This window comes from Lolium perenne, chromosome 5 (assembly GCF_019359855.2).
Source record: "Lolium perenne isolate Kyuss_39 chromosome 5, Kyuss_2.0, whole genome shotgun sequence".
Taxonomy (NCBI): domain Eukaryota; kingdom Viridiplantae; phylum Streptophyta; class Magnoliopsida; order Poales; family Poaceae; genus Lolium; species Lolium perenne.
The window spans coordinates 140282531-140302220 of record NC_067248.2 but is presented as its reverse complement, the minus strand read 5'-3'; the positions used below and the strand labels follow the sequence as shown (position 1 = coordinate 140302220).

The following is a 19690-nucleotide window of genomic DNA, read 5'->3' as shown; positions in this document are numbered from 1 at the left end:
ATTCGGTCTCCATGGATTAATCACCTGTTATTCGCAGATGACAGTCTCATCTTTATGAATGCGAAGGAGCAGAGTTGCCAGCGGTTAAATGAGATCTTGAGAATATATACACTAGTGGAGAAGAGGCCTTTGGTCCCAAGCAAATGTCCCACTGCTGAACCAAACCGGGTCCAATGCCCCCATTGGACCCGGTTCGTTTCTGCCCAGGACGACCCCACCCGCTGGCGCCTGTCCTGTAGCGGCCTTTGGACCCGGTTTGTCATACAAACCGGGTCCAAAGGGTCCACCCGCTGGGCGCGGCAGGCCGTGTCAGCCTGGGGAACCCTTTAGTCCCGGTTTGTATGACAAACCGGGTCCAAAGGCCCCCCTGGCTATATAACCTTGCCCCTGCCCAAGTGTGAGCCACACTTAGCCATTTTTTCACTATCTTCACAAGAGGGGTGTGTTGCTTTCCTCTCTTCTTCACATGCACAAGAGGTGTTCGATGAAATGCTTAAGAGGATTTGCCACTTGAGTTTACACAAATCAAGCCACACTTAACTTGCTTTTTTCTTCTTCATCGAGGTTAACAACTTTATCCTTTTCATCTGCAATTGATAAAATGCATGTGTATATATACATCGTGATGTTCTGTAATGGTTTTGATCAGCTTAATTATATCATGCAGATGAATCGGCAATGGATGTACATTGACCGACGGTTTGACGAGTTCACTGCGGGCCTGGATAATTTTATGGCCGTGGCGGAGGCAAACAAACATGGTGGCTTCATGTATTGTCCATGTGTGGACTGCAAGAATACCGTAAATTACGCTCGCTCGAGTCTCATTCACAGCCACCTTCTGCGATCCGGTTTCATGCCCAGTTACTATTGTTGGACCAAGCACGGAGAAAGAGGGGTTATGATGGAAGACAATGACGAAGAGGAAGAGGATGATGACGGTTATCCCAATTTCCCTGAATACGATGATACTGCAGAAGGCAATGAAGACAATGAAGTAGAAGATCAAGAGGCACCAGATGAGCCTGCTGATGATGATCTTGGCCGGGCCATTGCTGATGCAAGGAGAGAATGTGAAACTGAAAAGGAAAGGTTGGCCTTCGACAAGATGATAGAAGATCACAACAAATTGTTATACCCAACTTGCGAAGATGGCCATAAAAAGCTAGGCGACACTGGAATTGTTGCAATGGAAGGCAGAGAACGGTGTCACTGACTCAGGATTTGGAAAGTTGCTGACAATAATTAAGAGGAAGCTTCCAAGGGGTAACGAATTGCCCGCCAGTACGTACGAAGCGAAGAAGATTGTCTGCCCTCTAGGATTAGATGTGCAAAAGATACATGCATGCATTAATGACTGCATCCTCTACCGCGATGAGTACGAGAATTTGGATGCATGTCCGGTGTGCACTGCATTGCGGTATAAGATCAGACGAGATGACCCTGGTGATGTTGAGGGCGAGCGCCCCAGGAAGAGGGTTCCTGCCAAGGTTATGTGGTATGCTCCTATAATACCACGGCTGAAACGCTTGTTCAAAAATAAAGAGCATGCTAGGTTGTTGCGATGGCACAAAGAAGACCGTAAGAAAGACGTGATGTTGAGGCACCCTGCTGATGGCTCCCAATGGAGAAAAATCGATAGAGAGTTCCCAAACTTTGCACAGGATGCAAGGAACTTACGGTTTGGTCTCGTACAGATGGCATGAATCCTTTTGGAGAGCAGAGCTGCAGCCATAGCACCTGGCCTCGTGACTCTTTGTATATATAACCTTCCTCCTTGGTTGTGCATGAAGCGGAAGTTCATTATGATGCCAGTGCTCATACAAGGCCCGAAGCAACCCGGGAACGACATTGATGTGTACCTGAAGCCATTAGTCGAAGAACTTCTACAGCTGTGGTCCCTAGCAGGTGTATGTGTGTGGGACGAGCACAAGCAGGAGGAATTTGACCTAAGAGCGATGCTTTTCGTAACCATCAATGACTGGCCTGCTCTTGGTAACATTTCAGGACAGTCAAACAAGGGATACAATGCATGCACACACTGTTTACATGAGCTCGAAGGTGATTATTTGGAAAAAGGTCAGAAGGTCGTGTACCTGGGGCATCGTCGATTTCTTAGGCTTACCCATCCCGTAAGAAAGAAAGGCAAGCATTACAACGGTGAGGCTGATCACCGGAGGAAGCCTCCCCATCGTGATGGTGTTGATATATTTGGTATGGTCAAGGATCTAGATGTAATATTTGGAAAGGGTCTGGCGGACGGTGCATTCCGAATGACGATGCCGGACACGCGCCCATGTGGAAGAAGAAATCTATATTTTGGGATCTACCCTATTGGGAAGTCTTAGAGGACCGCTCTTCAATCGATGTGATGCACGTGACGAAGAATCTTTGCGTGAACCTGCTAGGCTTTCTGGGTGTGTACGGGAAGACAAAAGATACACCAGAAGCACGGGAGGACCAGCAACGTTGGAAAGACCCCAAAAAGCTGCATGAGAGAGTTAAAGGACGTCATTTATCTAGCTATGCTCTTACAAAAGCAGAGAAGGAAATATTTTTTGAATGTCTTAGCAGTATCAAGGTCCCGTCTGGCTTCTCCTCCAATATAAAGGGAATAATAAATATGGAGAAGAAAACATTCCAGAACTTGAAGTCTCATGACTGTCACGTGATAATGACACAGTTGCTTCCGATTGCATTGAGGGGGCTTCTACCGGAAAATGTTCAACTGCCCATTGTGAAGCTATGTGCATTCCTCAATGCAATTTCTCAGAAGGTAATAAATCCAGAAAGTCTACAGAGGTGGCGGACTGATGTGGTCCAATGTCTCGTTAGTTTTGAGCTGGTGTTCCCACCATCCTTCTTCAATATTATGACACATCTCCTCGTTCACCTGGTCGATGAGATTTCCATTCTCGGTCCTGTGTTTCTACACAATATGTTCCCCTTCGAGAGGTTCATGGGAGTCTTGAAGAAATATGTTCATAACCGTGCTAGGCCGTAAGGAAGCATCTCCAAGGGCTATGGAACAGAGGAGGTCATTGAATTCTGTGTTGACTTTATTCCTGACCTTAAGCCGATTGGTGTTCCTGAATCGCGGCATGAAGGGAGACTAAGTGGAAAAGGCACGCTAGGAAGGAAATCAATGATATGTAGGGACGGGATTTCTTTGACTCAAGCACACTACACAGTCCTACAAAGTTCCACCTTGGTGGCTCCGTATATCGGTGACCACAAGAACTTTCTACGCTCCCAACCCGGGCGATCGAACGATTGGATTAGACGTGAACACATGTCGACTTTCGGTGGTTGGTTGCAAAAACATCTCCTGAATAACAAACATATTGAAGATCAGTTGTACTTGCCGGCCCGGACACCATCTTCGATCGTAGTGACTTTCCAAGGGTACGAGATAAATGGGAATACATTTTACACGATCGCCCAAGATAAAAGAGCACCAACCAAAACAGTGGTGTCCGGTTTGATGCAATAATGAATGAAGGCCCAAATGACACATATTATGGTTACATAGAGGATATATGGGAACTTGACTATGGACCTTCTTTTAAGGTCCCTTTGTTTAGGTGCAAATGGGTCAACAAAACAGAGGCGGGGTTCATAGACAAGTTGTATGGAATGACAACAGTGGATCTCAACAATCTTGGGTATAGAGACGAACCATTCGTCCTAGCCAAGGATGTGGCCCAGGTTTTCTATGTGAAGGATATGTCTACCAAACCAAGAAAAAGGAAACATAAGGAAACAAATACATCAAACGATGAGCCAAAGCGCCACATAGTTCTTTCTGGAAAAAGAAACATCGTGGGAGTGGAGGACAAGACAGACATGTCAGAATATTATAATCAGTTTGATGAAATTCCACCCTTCAGAGTGAACATTGATCCAAGCATCAAGTTAAATGATGAAGATGCTCCATGGTTATGGCCGAAGAAGATTAATTAAATGATGAAGATGCTCCATCATCAAGTTAATTGAAGAATGTTCATGGCACAAATGAGTATCTCAACATGGCAATCAATTTCCCATTTATTTTTGTGTAATCATGTAACTGTATGTAAGATATTAAAAGTGGAGATGCGCCACGGGAGATTTCCCAACCCTTTCCCCAACACTGTTAGATGAGATGTAGTCGTTCAGGGGCTTGGCAAGGCGTATCGATGCTCCTTTTATAGGCACGGCACCTCTTCTACTTTGTCTTGTTCCTTCGACAGTGCGTCGTGCGCTACATGCTTTATCTCATCGAGCAGTGCGTCCACCCATGCGTTCTTATCCTGCCGACATCTTTAGTCCCGGTTGTACCCACCAGCCGGGACTAAAGGTTACCCACACGTCCTTATCCCACCGACAGTTTTGTTAGATGACACAAAAAAGGATCTTTAGTCCCGGTTGTACCCACCAGCCGGGACTAAAGGTTACCCACACGTCCTTATCCCACCGATAGTTTTTGGCGCCACTGCGTTCCCGCCTATTTTTCTTCCCGCGCTTTCCACTGCTTCCCGCCTCCGTCCTCCCGCCATTTTTTCACTATATATATGTTGGCTTGGCCTCCATTTACATATCACATCTAGACTCATATCTGCAAACCTCATCACCAGGTCACATGGCTTCCATCGTATCTCTAACCCTCCGGGAGGCGGAGGCGCTTTGCGCGTCGAACTACCCCTGCCCGCCGGGCTACCGCGTCCCTACCGGCTGGTTGCTGAGCGTCGGAGGGGTACCGGTCCCTCCTGTCCCTCTAGGTGTGGCGCGCGAGATGGCCATCACGAACCACTACTACTTCGAGCTCACGCCGGGCAGCGGAGGAATCCCCAGTGGCATCCCGACTACAGCCCGACTTGGGAGAGCTTCTTCATCAATCGGCGTGAGAGGGCGCTCGCCAGGCACGAGGAGGGCGGCCCGCCTCCTTCGAACTTCAACGAGGCCGGCCGTCGGCTGTGGTGGCGCGACCGAACTCTCCAGGGCGTCATGGCCCACCGTGGCCCCCGCCTGCGCTACCCTCAGTCCCAGCCCACGCGTGCTCTCCCGCCGAGGTTTGACTACCGCGACCCCGATGCCAGCGACGATGACGACGGCGACTACGACGACTACAGTGGCGAGTACTATAGGGCTAGGCACGAGTATGACTGAATGACTCGAACGATCGAATCTGGCCATGTATCTTAATTAATTTTCAGTTGAGCTAGGCACGAGTACTATAGGGCTAGGCACGAGTACTATCTGGCCATGTATCTTAATTAATTTTTAGTTGAGTTCTGTACTTTAATTCCACATGTAATCTGGCGGGAAACTTTTCTCATCATCAGCGTCTGCCACAACGACTTTATTGAAAATACAATAAAATAGATAAACAACTAGTCTAGTCGATCTACTCGTCGTCGGAGGTTGTCTCGGTCCAAATGTCGTCCCACCGAGGGTCGTTGTCGGCCCAAGTTGTATTCGGGTTATCGAGCTCGAACACGGCGACGGCCCGACGATGGCGCCTGTTGGACCTGCGTTGTGCCCGGAGGTCAGCGAAGAACGCGGCGGTGTTGTCGACGTCGTTGGGGAACTGCGCCCTCCACTGGCGCATCAACTCCTCGTCGTGCTCGGCGATTGCGATCCGGTGCTGCACCTGGCGGTGGCGGCGACGGTCCTCGTCGTCGACGAGGCACGGCGTCGGCGCGAGGAACTCCGCCTCCTCTAGCGATTCGACGTCTGGGAAGTTCATGTCGCACCGTGGCCGCCGAAATCGCCATGCGGCCGCGTCGTAAGCGCGCGCCGTCAGCTCCGGGGTGTTGTACGTGCCGAGGGTGAGCCGGAAGCCACCGGCACGCATCTCGGCGTAGAACCTACCGTTCGGCCGCGCTCGGACGCCACGGAAACCGGACGAGCCGCGACGGCGCGGCGGCATCCCGGCGACGAATGAACGGAGGCGACGGCGACGTGTGGTTCCGCGCGCACGCGGCGCTTTATAGCACAGCGACGCGGCAAGTTTGGCGACAGGTGGCGCGGGGAAGCGGCGGGGCGTGGCCCGTGGCCGCGGCGGCGCCAGTGGCGCGGGAAGCGGCGGGCGTGGCACGTGGAAGCGGGATCTACACGTCGCACGGCGGTGGCGGCGGGGCGAGGCACGTGGAAGCGGCGGCGACACGTGGCACGGGGACGGGACACGTGTGGCGGTGGCGGTGGTGGGCAGTACACGGCGGTGGCCCGTACATGGCGGTGACGGTGGTGGCCAGGCGGTGGCGGTGGCGGTGGTGGGCAGTACACGGCGGTGCCGACGGTGGCCAGTACACGGCGGTGGCGGTGGTGGGCAGTACACGGTGGTGCCGACGGTGGCCAGTACACGGCGGTGGCGGTGGTGGGCAGTACACGGCGGTGCCGACGGTGGCCAGTACACGGCGGTGGCGGTGGTGGGCAGTACACGGCGGTGGCCCGTACATGGCGGTGACGGCGGGGCGAGGCACGTGGAAGCGGCGGCGACACGTGGCACGGGGAAGGTCAGTACACGGCGGTGGCCCGTACATGGCGGTGATGGTGGTGGCCAGGCGGTGGCGGTGGCGGTGGTGGGCAGTACACGGCGGTGCCGACGGTGGCCAGTACACGGCGGTGGCGGTGGTGGGCAGTACACGGCGGTGGCCCGTACATGGCGGTGACGGCGGGGCGAGGCACGTGGAAGCGGCGGCGACACGTGGCACGGGGAAGGGACACGTGTGGCGGTGGCGGTGGTGGCCAGTACATGGCGGTGGCGGTGGTGGGCAGTACACGGCGGTGGCCCGTACATGGCGGTGACGGTGGTGGCCAGGCGGTGGCGGTGGCGACAGTGGCCACTACACGGCGGTGGACACGTGTGGCAGTGCGGTGGCTTTTTTTCATTTGAAATAAGGCGGGAATGAAATTTTTTTAAAAAAGTGGCCTTTGGACCCGGTTTGTATTACAAACCGGGACTAAAGGCCTTTTTTGCGCGCGCAGCGAAAACGCAGCAAAAATGGCCTTTAGTCCCGGTTTGTATTACAAATCGGGTCCAAAGGCTTTGGACCCGGTTTGTACCACGCACGGGGTCCAAAGGGGGGGGGGTATAACTGCAACTCCTTCGTCTCCGCGGAGATCAATCCCGCGGAGACGAACGAGCGCACGCCGCCAGGCCGCCCAATCGCCGCGCGCGCCGTAGCCGTCGCCGTCGCCGTCCACCGTGCTGCCGCCGCGCCGCCGCGCCGCCGCCCGCCGCCCGCGTCACCGCCGCCGCCCGCCGCCCGCGTCACCGCCACCGCCCGCGCCTCTTCTCCCCCGCGCGCGTGCGGCCGCGGGCCCTCGACCGCCGCCGGCCGCCACTCCGCGCGCTCTCCGCCGCCACTCCTCCACGCCCGCCGCTGCTTCCTCCACGCGCCCGCCGCCGCCTCCTCTCTCCTCCACCGCCGCGCGCCTCCTCTCCGCCGGCAAGCAAGGTGAGAGCCCCGGCAGCCGGCCACCCGGCCTTTTTTTTTTCTTTCTTTTTTAGTCTTTTTTTTTTAGATTAGTTTGTTAATTAGTTAGAAAAATTAGATTAGTTTGTTAAGTTAGAAAAATTAGTTTAGTTTGTTAATTAGTTAGAAAAATTAGATTAGTTTGTTAAGTTAGAAAAATTAGTTAAAACAATATAGTTAGAAAATTAATTAGTAAAATTAGTTAGTAAAATATTTAGTTAGTGTGTTAGTGAAAAATAGTTAGAACTTTAGTTAAAACAATAGTTAGTGTGTTAGTGTAAAATAGTTAGCGCGCAAAAACGCCGGCGCCCCCCCAAATAGAGATGTACGCCGGCGCCCCCCAAATAGAGATGTACGCCGCGCGGTGCCCCCTTACGCGGTAGTGCCGGCGCCCCCCAAATAGAGATGTACGCCGGCGCCTCCTTACGCGGTAGTGCCGGCGCCCCCCAAATAGAGGATGTACGCCGGCGCCCCCTTACGCGGTAGTGCCGGCGCCCCCCAAATAGAGGATGTTGTGCCGGCGCCCCCTTACGCGGTAGTGGAAGTATGGCTTTCCTGCGGAAAGGAAGAGATTTCCTGATAAAAGCCATGAGAGGAGGAAGGCAAGGGAAACAGACCGCCTGGCTAACTTAGAGGAGGGTATGAGCACCATGCAAGCCCAATTAACCATGGTAACCCAAGTACTTACATCTCAGATGGCTCGGGGGCAGGCTGTAGATCCTGCACTGCTCAATGCCATCGCCCCGCTGCAATCTCAACCACACCGGAAAAGCAGCGTGGCTTCCTCTCAGCAGGTGGATAATGATGATGATGATGACCAGGTGGTCGAGCCTCCTCGCTACCCCCCCGTGGATGATCTCACTGAGAGCCGTCCTTGTGAGCTGCATGTTAAAGTTTTCAACCTATCCTTCAAGGCGGCGGTCGGCATCCTCTTACCTACAAGGTCTTACCATTGCCGTCCGGTCCAAGACGACTTTGCTGTTGTGATGGTGGATGAAGTGTTGAGAGAGTATGAGGGGTTGGTGCTTGAGCACCCTGCAGGTGAAGATGGGGAAATCAAAGAACTGGGAGAAGCCCGTAGAACCACCGTGCAATGGCGGAAGGAGAACATTGTGTTTCCAGGTGAGAAGCCAACAAGCAGGCCACCTCCGCCTCCTCCGCCACCTGTGCAGTCTCCTCCGCGTGATGATTCTCCTCTGCGCGATGATGATTCCCCTATCCATGACCAGTCTCCTCCGCGTGAAAATACTCCGCCGCCTCCTCCTCCTCGTCAGGAGACTCCGCCGCTTCCACCTAAGCAAAAGAGGAAGCGGTCCGCGGCACCTCCTACAGCTCCGAAGAGATCATCAACTCCAATGAGGGCACAGACTCCAGAGTTGTTGCCACATGAGCAGACTGAAGAGCAAAAGGCGTTTCTTGCAACTGCGCCGAAGAAGATGTTTATTCCACCGCAGACAGTGAAGCACTTTGCCGAGACGAGAATGAAGAGACCTGAGCTGAGAGCTGATTATGACCGCTCTCTTGGACAGTCCTCTAGAGCGAGCAAAGAAGCAAAAAAAGTCGCCCAGCTTGGACAGCAGGACATTCAGGCCGCACCCCACTTCATCGTGGAGCCATATCATGATCCAGAGACGGCATCGATGATCGAACGGGCGGCTAGAGCTCAGGGAGCATCAGTTGAGTACGAAGATTACTATCCAACGGCTCAAGTGGTAAACAAGTATAGATACGGATCTGATCTCGTCAAACCTGGCGAGCTCGCGCGTCTAGGGACTCAGATGCGAAGGTTGCATGACTGGTACCTGAAAGCCTGTCGAAGATGTGAAAGCTACATCACGGTGTATCTTAGAGATGAGCATAACTGCCGGGGGGCAGACGAGACAACCCTAGAGAGAGAACAACTGTTTCAGTTAGTCAATCAAGACGCCTCGACAAAGCTGTCATCGCTGCTACTCTCGTAAGTGATTTATTTGTGTAATTAAGTTTGTAGCTCATTCATTTGCACTAACAATTATCCTCATTATATTCTTTGTGTACGCTATACATTTAATTATGCAGAATGAAGAAGCTGGAATACAAAAGAGGCAAGCTCCTACCGCTGGGGTTCATAGACCCAAACACAGTTCATGAAGTTACGGTTCGACGGTACCCCAAGGACACAGAGGACAACATCGTAATGTTTTTAGAGAAGCAAGCAGACAAAGAGGATATATTCTTTCCCTACAACTTCAAGTGAGTGTTATATATAACATACATTATGCTTGTGCACCTTCCACTTTATTCTCGTAATCATTGAGCTATGCTTGTGCAGTTTCCACTTTATTCTCCTAATCATTGATCTTCACCTTGGAGTCGTAAACGTCATGGACTCGAAACGTAAAGAATATGCGGAATGGGCGGACATGGCTGCCATCCTCCAGAGGTAGTTTCAATCAATTTCGTATTGGCATCTTCATCTGCTCTAATTCGAAGATATCATCAACTAATCAATTACTCATTTACTCATTATTTTTTGCCGGGCAGGGCTTGAAAACGGTTCATCAATACTGTTCCGGGTGAATGGAAACCGGAGCTTACATTTAGAGATTACCCTGTAAGTAGTACTATATATATAGCTATGTCCGTGAAACTTTATATATGATATTTACTTTCAATACGATGCTTGATTATTAGTTTGATCGAACTATTTTTTCGTAAAGTGTATGAGGCAGGAACAAGGGAATAACTTATGTGGATACTACGTCTGCACCTTCATGCGTGGCATGTCCTGTCCCAAGGGTGGGGATGCCCAAATACACCACACTCGTGTACGATAACAAATTTTCACAATTAATCTTAATTAGTACCATCTATTGTATTGAGTTCCATTCATATATTGATCTCCTTTTTTAAATATAGATGACACGCCTGCGGGACACTCTCATAACAGCGGATCAAATAAAAGCAATTCAAGAGGAAATCGCGGGATTCTTTATTACCGAGGTCCTTACCCCAGGTGGAGAGCACTATCGGAAGATCGTGACGGCGGAGGATATTCGTTCAGGACATGTTGTATTGTAAATATGCATGCATTACGTGTACTGTGTTGACTATGTCGTGTACTGTTGACGATGTCTATATATATTCATGACGATTTTTTGTGGTTTCTTGAATGATATATATATGCATTGCTGAAACTCTGCCGCGGCAGAGAAACGCTGGTACAGCCCAAATCTGTGCCGCGGCAGAGAAATAGCAATTCTCTGCCGCGGCAGAGAAACATAGGCCCGGTTCGTACCACGAACCGGGACCAAAGCCCTTCTACCGCGAGCTCCCTGGCCGCACCACGTGTCGAGGCCTTTAGGCCCGGTTTATCTTTGAACCGGGACTAAAGGGTACCCCCTTTAGCCCCGCCTAGTTGGTCCCGGTTCGGGAACCGGGTCTAAAGGCCCAAATGGACCGGGCCTATTGCCCCGTTTTCCACTAGTGATAGTGATTGTTCAGGGCAGTGTGTCAATAGGGAGAAGAGCTCTATCTATTTCAGTCCAAATACTCCACTGGGTACTCGGCACTTACTGAAGAATACATTGGGCATTGTGGTGGAAGCGTTCAATGAACGTTATCTTGGCTTACCCACCGCAACTGGTCGCATCACAAGTGGAACTTTCGATCATATTGGTGAAAGGATCCGAAGTAAACTTAATGGGGGATCTGAACGGATGGTTTCGTGCGCTGGAAAGGAAGTTTTTCTGAAAGCAGTGATACAGGCTATCCCCACTTTCTCAATGACATGTTTCAAATTAACAAAGAAGGTGTACAGGATTATTTCCTCGTATATGGCAAAGTATTGGTGGAGTAGTTCCCTGGATCGTCGATCTATGCATTGGATTAGTTGGGAACAGCTCGCATCTCCGAAGATTTCAGGAGGAATGGGGTTTAGAGACCTAGAGAGTTTCAACTTGGCACTCCTAGGAAAGCATGGTTGGCGCCTCTTAACAAGCCCAGATTCCTTATGCTGTCGAGTTCTCAAAGGGAGGTATTTCCCGAATTCGGAATTCATTTTTTGGGTGGAGGAAGCATCCCGGAAGTCGAGTTGAAACTCTGTTTTCTACAAAATGTTTTAGGTCTAGTATAGCAACATAGTTTTTCTAAAATCATAGTACACCAATACCATAGCATTTTAGTGCTTGGCAAAGCAATACTTAATTTTTCTCCTTTCTCAGTTGTAGAAAAAAGGATCATGGCTCCTTATTCAATATACGTAAAAAAAACTTATAATTTAGATAATACTTCAATTTAAAAAGCACAATGTTTATCAGATCCAAACAAACAATATTTAATACTTCAGTATTTTTGGAGACTGAAGTAATCCTTGAATTATTTACAACATGTAAGCCTGTTGCAATCGGTGCATCCTCAGCGCTTTGCCGGTGCGTTTTCAGCGGTCAACGATTTCTGCTGGTGGGCCAGTGGTTTGTGGGCCTGTGCGGGAACAGCTGCCTCGCGCTCCTACCTTAGACCGTGCCGTCCGTTCCGTCCCTGCTCAAATTGATAAGTCACGGTACTACAGAATCCCCAAAAGCTAGGGTTTTGACCCTACTCAAGAGCACGAGAAGGAGAGGGATCGACAGGGAAAATGGATGAAGGGGGTGTGTACCATGGAGGAGCGCTCGGAGGAGTCGCCGCTGCCGGGGAGGCGCGTCGCTCGCAGGTAGCCGCGAGGGAGGTGCGCCGCCGGCGCCGGGTGTTCTTCCCGGCCTGGGCTGGCTGCTTGGCGTGTACCATGGAGGAGCGCTCGGAGGAGGAGCCACCGCTGCTGGGGAGGCGCGTCGCCGGCAGGCAGCCACGGGGGAGACACGCTACCGACGCCTGGTGCTCTTCGCGTCCTGGGCTGGCTGCCTGGCGTGTACCATGGAGGAGCGCTCTATTGTTAGAACGGTATGTACACCCAGAGTAACCTCCTTCTTCCTTGAGTCACAAGCGCCACATTGCACACTATCGATCTTTGCGTTCTTTGAGTTGTTCTCAGGTAATGGAGTAGTACTAGCCAATGCATAGGTTTGGTGCACGCTGAGCTAGATCGGTGTACCACATTGTACTTACCATCCACAGGTCACACTATTTTCTGAAAATAACTTATATATTGCTGAAACTTATAAAATTTGTGTTCAGTTTAGTTACCATACGTAAGCTTCGTGTATTTCTTATTTTTTATCCCAGACTTGACTGTACATCCATCTTACTACTGATTAAATAGGACAGGTTGATCCAAGAGATATGTGCTATTTATTTCTACTAACGTTCGTTTCTCATGTTGACGTTCAGGCCTAACATCGGAAAATTGGGCTAGACATCAGCTTATGGTGAGGGTAAGTAAATCAGGGGTTTCATCTTTTTTGAGAGATTTAACATTACTAGCACAAAGCCCGTGCGTTGCTACGGCGACATAATTTACACATGATAGAATTGAATTTAGTTATGTATAAATCTCAATACAACACAATAGTTTACAAAACAATAAATAGTATTTGGCGTGCGGGGACACCAATTAGTTCACTGAAACCTTCATAATAATTGTTACAAAAACCAAAAACAATGTGATACTTCATAATAAATAGATTATTTTACACAACAATAAATAGATTATTACTGAAACCAAAATAAGTATTGCGAAGTATCATAATAATGTTGTCGATGGAAAATGTTATATTCATCATATATATATAAATAATAAATTCGTGTTAATAATTAATAAAATATGTAGATGGCAAATGTTTACTTCCCTCGTTTAAAAATAGGTGTCTTAGTTAGTCACATTTTAGTTATAGATATATCCGTATCTAGTAAAAGTAGAGTCGCTTGTTTTTAGACGGAGGGAGTAGTTTACAACGATTTGAGTACTGAAAATCTATAACCAGAAACTTGCTTATTTTTCTACATGGTATTCTTTTTTTTTCAAAGTTTCTTGTTTGTGGAAAGTGTTAAATGAAGGCCATGTGGCAGTGCCAGAAAAATTTGGGCAGCAACCAGATTTTGTGTGTCCTCGAAAAAGTATGGACAAACTGACCGGATAACTTTCCACACAGGCCTAAAAAAAATAACAAAAATTAGCAATTTTGGTACATATTTGTTGCCCCTGCTTGATTTTTGATCGGAGTTGAAGCTTGTTAAGAAAAGATCCATGCCGCGGAGACGCTTCTCTATGGTAAAATGCATGTCCAAAGCAAAGTGAAAATAGAGCCTGTTTCTTGCGGCAAAAATATATTACTCCTATTTTCCAAGGAACTGGGGCTATATATGTTTCTTTTTAATTATCTTCAGTAGTACTGTATTTCTTTGCACACTGTTTTTTCTCTAGCGATTCTGTTTTTTTCTCTAGCGATTCCTTTGCCCCGATCAGAGCTATCCAAAATCTTCGTGGCCAAGCCTAGCGAGCCGGTCTTGGGCGTGCGTGGACACCAATCAGTTCCTGACCGGCATCTGAATTTGTTGTTGCTTCTGCATCTGTATGTTCTGATGCTCTTACTTCTCAAGCATCATCGTTTTCAGCTTCTCTAGCCGGTTGTTGGCGTCGCCCCAACAGGCACAAAGACTTATTCCGGTGCATCTCCAGGAACCTGATCCACATCAGCTTGTCGCCGTCCCCAAATTTGAGGGTATCCTCCCCGGTCTCTCCCACCGCTAGCTGCAGGATCGTTTTCTCATGCCCATAGAACATTGTCTGGAAGTTCAGCCCCGCACCGGCGTCGACGCGCTGCCGGCGCACGCGACGCTTCCCTTGAGGTTCATGACACGGGCGATCCATTCCTTGCTTGGGTCGGAGGCTCGGAGCGTGGTACACCTCAAAGTAACTCAAGTTTGGGGCCAAGGAGGCGTAGCCCTGTCATGTCAAGGGCGAACCGGTCGACACAGCCGACAGCTCCGGAGACGGTGGCCTCTCCTTGACGGCGCTCGGTTGCACCGGGAGAATTCGTCTCGTAGAACCGTGCGCAACGTATTGGCGTCTTGCATCTGTTAGGGATGATCTATCCAAAATCGTTTTTCGCTGAACACCATGCATGGCTCGCTACTCGTCGGAGGTCATGACGGCTTAGTACATGTTTTCGTGCCACTCTGGTTGGAGGAGACCGGGGATGCATGCCGCTGCCGCGTGCTCGAGTTGGCCACCAAGGGGTGCATGTCGTGCTCCAGGATGGCCGGCAATCCTACTGCGCCTTGTGTAGAGCTTCCACACGGCGGACAGGCTGGTGGTAGGTGGAGACGATCAACCATCAAATCGGGCCAGAATTCATGGTGTGCCAGCAAAGTATAAAAGGCAGGGCTGCAGCTTGACCTGGCCACGTAGGAGCGGCTCAGCCCGCCGGCCGGTGTTGGTGCCGGTCTGAAGTTTTCCGTCGGAGTCGCGGAGGAACGCCTGCAGAAGCCCGAGCCGGTCCCGCAGCAGGGCCACCACGCGCTGCAGCTTAATCTGGCCACGTAGGGGCGGCTCAGCCCGCCGGTGTTGGTGCCGGTCTGAAGTTTTCCGCCGGAGTCGCGGAGGAACGCCTGCAGAAGCTCGAGCCGGTCCCGCAGCAGGGCCACCTCGCGTCGCCGGCGTGGAGGGGTACCTCGGCCTTGCTTCTTCGTTTGTTGGTCGTGGGTTCCGTTGTACTCGATCTTAGCGCTTTGGTCGATCTCACATCGTGGTCGATTTGTCCTGCTCGATCTATACGTATTGAGGTGGAGTTGTTTTCGGAACCACCAAGTAGATATAGGCGTGACTCGTGACTCGTGAGGACTATCTCCGGTTCAGCGCTAACGCGGAAGGAGATGGCTATTTCTGGTTTTTTTTGTGCTAACGCTGAACGCGATGACTAACTCCGGTTTTCTTTAGCGCTAACACGGGCGGACGGATTGGCTTTTTTTGACGTACCAAGGTTTTTCAACGCACGGACACCACCTATTGCAAACTAATAGTAAAGATTATCTTAAAGGTTTGTGGGTTAGAGTTCCTAATTGTGCAACATCTCACGATCATACAATTAGTAAATAATAAACCTATTGCTGGTCTCCCAATATAAGCTACTGTATGTGTTTTCTTTTGTTTTATACGATTATGATATGAAAAGTAAAAAAAATAAGAATTAGTGTTATGACTTGTACGCTCTTAGCTCTCTAATATTTGAAAGCGTATACTTTCGCATGAGTTAGCATGAAGAAAGTTACGACCATGCTTCTGAAACACTTCAATAAGGGCATGGTCAGCTCCTATTTGTTGAAGTAAGATATTAGTTGGGAGACAAAGAAATCACTACACATTTCTCTGTTAGATGATTAAATGATTTATTTCTCCCTATATGTGGATACAAACAATTACTCAAAATATGATACTCCCTCTGTTCCATTCTATAGTGCCTATAGTTTTTTGGCACAGAAATTAGCGCAAGAGTATTTTTTACACAAGACCCCCTAGCTGAACGATTTGAGATCAACGTAAAATTTGGGAAATCCGTATCTTCCTAACTTACCATAACAAATCTCACAAATCTCTCTTATTGATTCTCCATATATGTGCAGCCAAGTTCAATTAAGGAAAGTAAAACATTGCTGCCTAATTTTAAGGAATCGTTGGGCCATGCATTAGGAATCTCAATTAATTGTTTCCAATTTTATATGGATTTTTTCTCATGCATGTTGTGTGGGAGCTGAACAGGAGAGGGTGTAATTAAAAAAAAGTCAAGCTACAACCTTATATTCTGAAACAAATGCCAAAAATCTATAGGCACTATAGAAAGGAACGGAGGGAGTATTGGTAGTACCAACCTAAGAAAGATAATTAGTGCAACTACGGAACACTCTATTTGGTAAACAAACAAATTCCTATATTTTTTATTACTTCATTATTATCTTTTATAATAGTCTGATGTCCTCTTGTTTGTCGTGGTGACACTGAATGTTGCATTTGGTGGTTACAACTTTTGAAGGATCATGTCGGTGCAGTATCAGTAATCTGCGTCCTATATTTTCGTGAGTTACATTCAGTGATTTAAAATATTGAAATTGAAATATTTTATTATGCACTGGTTTAGTTCTGCAGAGTGATCTAGACTTACTAAGGTCTCTCCAACCATTTGGGTCTCTTTCCCATTATGCGTTCAGTAGCTTTTTTGGGTTGAGAGGCAATTAATATTGAGTCATAGTTGTGCAATATAGTAGGTGTTTATGGATTTATGCTTGACGTAGTATGAATTGAGATTCTTTTATTGGTTTTGTATGCGATACATAGGAGATGTGACCCTCTATGGTAGTGTTTCTGTACAAAAACTTTGTCATGCATTTGTTTCCCTGAAATCTGCAGTATATTTTTTATTTTGCAATTTTTCGACAGAACTATGACGTTTCAACTGAACTAACATAGAAAAGAATCAAAATGATCCAGGTCAGATTATCTGATATGTGCCACGAGATTCGGTGATTTATTAGTTTTATTATTTTTAGAAATATAGACATGGATGATTCGTTTAGAGAGATGGTTCTTTCTCATTTTATAACCACGTGATGAGTGCAATAGGTTTCTAGATCTACTGCATATCACATGCTTATTTGGTCATTCTGATTTCTTCCAACATTGAATCTGATCTGGTATTTCTTGGCAAAAACAAGTGTGGTCTATAGTCCTCATGTGCTCTCGCTGACATATTTGTGTGACTTATTAATTATTTTTCTACTTAACTTCTGATTGTTCAGTTAGCAGTTATATTATACTTCCAACTTTGATTCCAATGGTTGTCTAGGTTGTAGGTTTCAGTACTAGAATAGTATGCTCAGATTATTTTTTTAATGGATTTTTGTGAGCTATCGACCTTTTTTGGCTGAAGGAGTTTTATGAGTTGTTGCCCTTTTTGGCACTTTTTGTGAGCTTATAATTATGAAAAAACATTAGCATATAAATGCTCCATGCCATCATTGCATATCAATTATAAAGTATTCAGGTAGTGCAATTTCTGAAAAATTCATGGTGACAATTTTGTTTATTTGTGCTTCAGGTTCAGGTCACAGTGGCTCTCTTGCAAGCCCCTTCAGCCCCAAGTCTTGGCGATCGCCAAGAACTCATCCAACCTGGTGCCTCAGCTCAATTTTGAATACTTTAGCATGCCCACTTATACAAGTCGATGCAGTCTGGAAGCTTAACTGAGGTCAACAAACAACACATATAGGTTTGGTAATTGTCATCCAAAACTTTGTAACTCCACACTGATCCCAACTCCATGTCTCTGTAGTCTCGCCGAAGGTCTCTTTGGCACTTCAACCCAAAGCATTTGGGCTGCAACTCGGAACTCATATTGGAGCAATTCTATGCATCCAAGATGAAGATTGGTTCATGGACAATAGAGTGATATTACCGCTGCTGCAGCCAATGATTTCATATCAGCTCTAGGTCAATGGGAGATCGCTCCCCAGTTAGCAGCCATATTCAATAGTTCATCATTCGGTCACAGGAGGATCTATCACATTCCGAGGCGCCACAACTATCGAGTGTATCATCAGGTTAGGCTGACACTTAGGATGCTTGATAGAAGTATTGCTTTTAGGGCTTAAGTTATTCTCCAGAATCTGGGTTATGATCAATGAGAGTTGTTTTTTCAGAACATGCACTGTTGCCGTTCAGATCTATCTCTGTAAAGTGTTGCTAATTAATGAAATTCCCCAGTTAAAAAATCAAAAGCTTTCACTGAATCTTTTCTGTTTGTTTTTGTTAGTTAGTCTGTGAGAGCTGAATCGTTGTTTGTCATGTTGTAAGAGTATGTTTACTTATTGTTCCTTTCTGATTACCTGCAGCAGTGAGATATCCCATGCGTTTTGAATCCTATATGAACAATAAATACGAAAATTTCCGCTCAATAAACAAAAGCTCTAGCTGAATTCTCAATGTTAGGCTATGCTTTATATATTATTTTGCTTTTTTTATAATACTCTTCTAATGTAGGTTCATAAGCTTCTCTTGATTAATATACTCTTGAGACTGATCAATACTATGTTGTAGTGTTTCTTCTACCAACTAACTGTGTGCCCTTTTTTCAAAGATAGATAACTTTTTAGGGTGTAGCGTCTTAGATTAGTAATTATGCAATCAAGTAGATATTTTTTTCCAACTTTGGCTTTACTTTTTTCTTGCAAGCGGTTACATTTGTGGACTTGGGTGATCTACTATCTTGTTGGGTTGTTTCTCAGTGTGCTTATGGCACCTTGCAGTTTTATAGTTGATATAATCATGTTATCTCAGGGCAACGGTTAGACAAATATAGTATTATGTATACAAGAAGGCTATCTTTGTATCAGTGGTCCCCACCCTCACTCGATATATTCCCCATACTCATCCACATTATCGGGATCCTTTGTCATCTTCATTTTTGATTTACACTTTCCATGGCGTTTTGGTTCTTTGGATATCATTGAGGGAGCTAACAAGTTTGTTCATTGTTGTTCTCACCGCACAACGACGACCCCATTCACACGTGCAGCCCGCATGTCATGCCACAGTCACCGCTCCACACCACACAAAGAAAAGAGTGACATGCACTGTTACACCGTACAAAACAGGCCATGCAACAATGAAATGCAGACGGCGCGGCGAAGTGCGCATATTCATCTAGTAGTAAAGCAGTTTGATGCCAACGGAGTAGTTTGCTACATAATTGGGCACGTATTCCTGCGTATCACGCGGGGGGGGGGCTGACCAACACTGAACGAGGGCCAACGATGAGAATGGAGCCGGTCATCGCCTATCTCCGACTGTCGGCACCGCCATGGTGTCCAGCAGCCAGCGCCTTCAGGCGCCATCACACTAGCCCGCCGCCACAAGTCCTGAATTATAGGGCCACTAAGATAGGCGACGAACGGGCTAGGAGCTCGCGGTCGCGGCAGTAGGCTCGCCTTCGCCGCGGGGAGGTTGCGTCTCCTCCATTTTCATCATGTCGTGCTCGCCATCGTGCCCCACAATAACTCGTCGCCAAACTGCCACCGAATCATGCGCCACCGTCGCTAGAAAGAGGACCCTACCGGCTATTGCCGTCGCCAGGGTTTCGCATGGCGGGTCTTCTAGCGGTGGCGTGGGGATGCGAGCGAAAGCTGCTCGTCTTTTCTTTTTTTGAAAAAAACTGATCGCTGTTCATTTTGGGCACTAATTAAGATCGAACGGTGATGGATCGGTGGGTAGGTCTCGCTTGCCACCATGGGTACCCGATCAAGAGATCAATTCGCATTCTTCAAAG

At 47.9% G+C, this 19690-nt stretch overlaps 2 long non-coding RNA genes across 2 annotated transcripts; one reads left to right on the top strand and one right to left on the bottom strand.

The window, feature by feature from the left end:
* Window positions 1-11701: 11701 nt before the first annotated feature.
* LOC127300069 (uncharacterized) lies at window positions 11702-12235 on the bottom strand. Its single transcript, XR_007850904.1, has 2 exons — window positions 12097-12235; window positions 11702-11978 (listed from the first exon to the last, which is right to left on the bottom strand). It is a non-coding gene; the product is annotated as an uncharacterized lncRNA (long non-coding RNA).
* Window positions 12236-12239: 4 nt separating this feature from the next.
* LOC127300068 (uncharacterized) lies at window positions 12240-18247 on the top strand. Its single transcript, XR_007850903.2, has 4 exons — window positions 12240-12377; window positions 12765-12808; window positions 17465-17614; window positions 17699-18247. It is a non-coding gene; the product is annotated as an uncharacterized lncRNA (long non-coding RNA).
* Window positions 18248-19690: the final 1443 nt, after the last annotated feature.